The following is a 6,221-nucleotide window of genomic DNA, read 5'->3' on the forward strand; positions in this document are numbered from 1 at the left end:
ACATTTTGTGGATTCAAATGTGTCACGGACAGATTGTACTGCAAAACACTGTATTCAGAAGGCAATGTTCTTGGGTTCAAGTCAACAATGTGCACGGTTGGAAAGATGACGGAGGTAAGGTAGACGACCTGAGAGAGGACAAGTCATCAATATCCTATGAACCCAAAATATAAAGTAGGGAGAAGAATTAAGAGACATGCGACAATAGAAAGCATGAATCTAGTTATAAAATGCAGCTCAGTCTACTTCAGTCTTAATCTGAAACATCAGATTCTGAAAGACAGATCACATCTGAAATACAGATTCTGAAATTACGCTGAAATAAAGGGTGCCTTGTGTCATGGTTTGGGATTTTAGTTTAATTTCTTGTTTTATGTTGAAAGAGTTTCCCCTCATGTGTTGTGTTTTGTGTTCCTTCCTGCCTTGGTCCCCTTGTCATTACAGATTAGTTTCACCTGTCCCTCGTAAGTCGTCCCTCTGTGTATTCAGCCGATGTGTTTACGCTCTTTCAGTCATCAGTTGGTCTACGTCTGTCCCCTAATCCTGCGTTTTTATAATGTCTTAGTCTTTCTCGCTCTGTTTGCTGTGTTATTCTTTGTTGGACTCCTGGATCTGCCTTTCATTATTTCGTATTTCCTGCTCTTGCCCTAATGTCTTCCTCTGTTTCCACCTCTACCTGCTCCCACAGCTTGTGTTCTGCCTTTTTTGTGTTTCTGGAATCAGCTTTTGTGTTAGACCAAAAAGAATGAAGTCTGTCCAGTTCTAAGCAAACATGGGGTTTTGGGATATTTGATTTAGATAAGTGATTTTTGTGTGAATTCAGCTGTCAGTTGCCTTCACACTGAAAGTTCAGTTCATTTGGTCTGGAAGTTTTACCTTTTCAGATCTGGTCCGGTTCTTATTCACACTGACTTTCTGCAAACGTACCAACAGGGCCTGAAGGAAGAAAGAAAGAAACTTGTTCATTGGACAATTTTAGTGATGTCATCCCTCTTCATCGATGCTACATGGAAACACAAAATTAATTCTGGTGACAGCAAGTCATGCAGCACAAATACATGAGTATATTTACTGTCTGCTGTCTGGTATCACAAAGAGCTTACAAACAAATACCTGACTATGAGCACTAATAGCGCAGACTGAATAGTGAAGAAATGGGAAAAAAAGAGGTGTCTTGTGTTGTAATATGCGTTTTTTTTGGCTGGGGAGGGCGGTTAGTGTGGTTGCTACAGTATGTTTAACTTAAGTAAAAATAAAATAAAACTGTACTGCTTTTTACCTTCTCACAAATCCAGAGGCTGGTCTGTTTTTCAACTGACAGCTTTCACACCAGTTTGACTTAATAATCCAAACTCATATAAGTTACACATAGTGACCCCACAGTAACTAGCACCTTGTAGTATTGCACCTGTTTCTACCTGACCATCATTTATGACCTATGAGCTCCGGTTGCAGTCTTGATTAATACTCAATATCACGTATTTCTTCATGAACCCGTGGTCAAGAGAGCAAAGTGCAGCTTGACTTTCTATTGGCCGTGGATTTTCCTCCATGGGTCCATGTAACCTGATAATGCAGGACACTCACAATATGTCAGCTGTCAGTTCGAGAGTTTATGTCTATTCCTCTTGGTTGGAAAAAGTCAGTGTGAACATGAACCGGACCAGAACTAAAAAGCAAAAATGGATCCTGTTTTTTTGTTGAAATGACCTACACTACCGGTGGAATGCCATCTGCCTTCTTTGTGGGGTTTATGATCCATGTATTTTTTAAACGACATAAATTTTATTCCATCTCACTTGTACTTTAGCTTTGGCATTCTTCTACTAATGAACCCGTCATCATTTTAATGATGTCAATGTTAATGTTAATGTTAATGTTACACAGAAGCTGGTTTGGAACAATCCCTGCTTTTATGCCGTCTTCCCCCTCTAAAAGACTTTTGTCTAAACAAGTAATCAATTCACCCTTACTGTTACACCATACACTGTGGTGTTCACTTTGTCAGCACTTGTAGGTGTGTATACATTGAGCGTGCATGTACACTCCTTGCATAGGCTAGATTGCATATTTGCCTTGCACATTCAGAACCTTTTTGTGGACATATGGCATCTCCATCTGAAGATTCATGGCCACAGACTTGCTTATGCCCATTCTCTGTTTTTGATTTTCATTTGCACATACTGATGCTGCCTTTTCTTTGCATGTTTCTAATATGTGGCCTTTTTTTGTCACTCTCCACACTTTGTACACATACAGTATATAACATACCACATTAACACTTTCTAATCAGGATTAACCTTAAGGTTATGAAAAGGTTGCAAATAAGATACACAGTTCACCTTTTTATTTATTTCTGCTGCAAAGAAGACAATATGCAATTTATATAATATTTGTTATATTGTCACAACTGTCATGTCTATGTATGACATGATTTCAGGTTTGCCACACACATGTCCTTTTATTTTCCTTCATGCAGGCTTTACCTCCATGCTCAGTTTGTGACAAGAACAGCCTCTTTTGTCAACTTAAGAAGGTACCAGAAGGCAGGAGGACTGCAAGACAGGCAGCGTGGGGGTGAGGCTGAAGAAGACTCACTGTTCACACACACGCGCGCACACCATGTGCGTGTGTGTGTATTTTCTGTATGGCAAAGGGTAGGGTTCCAAACTGTAAGAGGATTAGTGACTTGAAAAAGGTAGCCGTCATTTAATTGAAGGCTTACCAGCAGCTAGAAAAAGGCTAGCAGTCAAAGTGAAGGTATAACCCAGCCCAGAACATCCTGTTGAGACCACATTTGCCAAAGTCTATGTGTTTCCTTACGCCTGCCTTCCCCGCCTTCTTCTCAACCTCAGAGGCACGCATCACGTTTTATCACTGAGCCTCAGCTTCTTAAAGACGTTTACACGTTTTGCAATTTTTAATCTCTTCAGCTTGCTAAGAAAGGTGCCTTCAACTCATATTATTCAAATGCGGAGATCTTTGGAAACTGGTCGGGCCCTGAATCCCTCTTCCTTTTGCCTGGGAGGAAGCCGAGGCCATGTCGAGAGTTTATGATACATGAGGACTGTATCTGCCTGTGTAACACTTTCATTGGGATTGTCACTATTCAGCTGTACAAGCACAGCCTGCTAGTAGGGCCAGTAGCCATTGTTCATCCTCACAGCATGTTTACACTGGGTCATCAGGTTTTATTTGACGGCTGGGTCCTGTGCAGAGCATGAACCCACCAAGCCTAAGTTTGGCCATTTTTTTTAGTACAAAATGGATTTTTACAACCTTCTTAGACCGACTTACATCTGGATTACCTCAATTCATAGAAGATATAAAGTTCTTTATTTATCAAGTATGACTTCTACCACTAGTGTACTAGTGCTCCTACTGCTACTACTGCTACTATTCTCTGATCCAATCTTGTTTGGGTTTTACTAAACAAAACTTTGAAAATGTACTAAAAGATGAAAAAAGAATAATTTAAACTAATTAAACTGTATATTATGTCATATTTTGGTTGCTACAAGCCATCATCATAGCATAATTTCCTTGTTATTAGAGTGCATTTAGCATTGCACTCCTACAGTATAACACTGTCAGACTCAAGATGGACAGTGTTTTCTTCTTTAAAAATAGCAATATCAATGCAGCCGAATCAGAAAAATATTTTTTATTTCAGGCTTTCTTCTTGTCAAAACCTGGCAACTGCATTACCCACATCAAGCTCAACGGCCAGCAGTTATATGAGAGATTTTGATGTGTTATGCTAATGTAGCCTGGAGCTTCTAGCCTGCAGGAGAGATGATGAGCGGGCTGCAAAGGTCTGGTAAGCTCACTACCTTCTAACTCCACACTCCCAATTTTACCAAACTAACCAAAGATTTTATACAACTTTTTGAACATGCAGCAGTACTCCCCAACACGCAGTTTTATACTTTATGTAAAACTGGTGCCGTTCATGGATTCCAATGCTAACTTATTAGAATTAAATACCACTTATTACCAAAAGAGATCAAAGAACAGAAACCATATATCGGGTGTATCCCCCAAAACAGGCCGACAGCACATTTACGAATCTGTCACCTCATTGTTTTGTTTAGTTCCAGTGCTCTCATCAGCCTTGTTTCCAGATGCAGCAGGCAGCCCGTCTCAGGGTAAAAGCTCTATGAATCACACTTTACACTATAAAACAGCAGACGGACAAATTTTTAGACAAGCTGGAGAACACGGTGGACCACTCAGCAACTGAAGACCCAGATATTTTTCCTGTTGGTGGAGGTGAAAGCAGAGGTTACAGAAAAGTAAATCTAGAAAATCAGTTTGTCGCGTGGTCGGGATGCAGCTACAGTAACGTTGCTCTGCATCTGCTGGATGTGCAAATAGACAACTGCAGGCACTAGCACTAGCCGTAGCAACTTTGTAAGATGATGATATGTCAGGCCTGCGAGGACTGAAATCCTATTAGACATCCGTAACTCCTATAGTGATTTATTTTGTGTTTTACAGTAAGAGATCCTTGCTGCCTTCACCATGGAGAGGAAAGTGGATTATGTGTTGAGTCACTAATTTTCTCCCTCCTTCATGCTTATTCCCAACAAATTAAGCAAAATGCGGGTGGTTTTAAGTGAGGAGATTGCTCTCACTCATGCACATAAACAGACTCTTTTAGGCAGGGATGTACAGTAAGTATGATGAAACCCAGTCTCACTTTCTATGTAGAACATAGACCTTAAAATCAATCAAAACACAAACCACAAACCCAGTTTTCTCTGTGCTGCAACATTGGGAGATCTTTTTGGTCATGGCAGGTACACAGTGCATTGAAATAGCAAATACAAGAAGTGTTAAGCATAATCATGATGATTATGATTAAAGCATCTATAAGTCTCTCTCTATAACTGAGATTTAGGGTAGATCAGATTTTCAGAATATTCATGTAAAGGAGAAAACATAATTAGTTTCTACTGTGTTGTTCAAAATGCATATTTGAGTCCAATAGTGGCTGGTTCAAAAGAGAACTACTCAGAGTAAAAGTATAAAAGTATACAGTATAATACGGCAGACTGATGGATCAGTTGTCTATCAATGATTATAAGACCTGTGGTAGTTAAGTTATGTGTGTTTCATTCAGGGGTGAACTGACAACAAAAAGTAGGTCTGGATTTTGCTGTCAAGCAGCCCAATCTGACACACCAAATTCAGACTAAGTGGCGCTGGCTGGTCGTCACTCATACCTGCCTCCATCGAGGTCCCTGCATGAACCGTCCGACTCAGTTTCATCTATATGTTAACAATGCATAAAACACACATGATTTTGACTGTCTGACACATTGTTGTCATTATAATATTCATGATGAACAGTCCAGCCTCGACATGGGTACATATTTTTATTTAATACATATTTGGTGTATTTTGCAACATACTCGCCATTACGCTATTTCTTTGAATGCAACAATCACATAACACAACTGCTCACTCCTCTGTGATGCCTCTGCCTCTTTGCCACTGTTCTCATCATCACCTACAGACTGCTTAAATGAGCGGGTCATCTCTTTCTATCCATGAGTAATAGATACTTTTAACCAGCGCTAACTGCTGGATACTTTCAGTTTCATTTGTCATGGCAATAGCTACCTGCCGCTCTCCTCACTGCGTACACATTTAAGGGAGGGTAATGCAAATAATAAGAGGAGAGATGTTAACAGACGAGGGTTGTGTATTCCACTGGATTTAATAACGCAACTGTAAGAGGCAGGTGAGAAGGAAGTTTGTGGCAGGGAGAAGAAATGCACATAAAATATAGGCTTAACGAAACACTGATGATAAGATTACTGTAACACAACTGAACATTGACGGTGAGTTTTGGTTCAAAAACCTGACCATCAGTGAACTGTAAAATCACCACAGACTTCATTAAACTTCTGAATCATTTGGCAAGATCATTTAAGTGTGCATTTTACTAGCGTTAACGTCACATTAACATCTTCTCTACCTCCACCTGCTCTGAACTGCTGGTCCTCTGTCCCTCTCTCTCTCTGCCAGCCTGGTATTATTTTTGTAATGCTGTAATGCACCTTTAAAATAAGATAAGATAAGATAAGATAAGCTACACTTTATTAATCCTCAGATGGGGACATTTGGGTGTTACAAGCAGCAGGTAATGGCAGTTGGAAAAAAAAATAGCAATAGAAATAGAGAAATACAAGATACAAAATACAAAATACAAA

This window comes from Chelmon rostratus, chromosome 7 (assembly GCF_017976325.1).
Source record: "Chelmon rostratus isolate fCheRos1 chromosome 7, fCheRos1.pri, whole genome shotgun sequence".
Classification (NCBI taxonomy): Eukaryota; Metazoa; Chordata; class Actinopteri; order Chaetodontiformes; family Chaetodontidae; genus Chelmon; species Chelmon rostratus.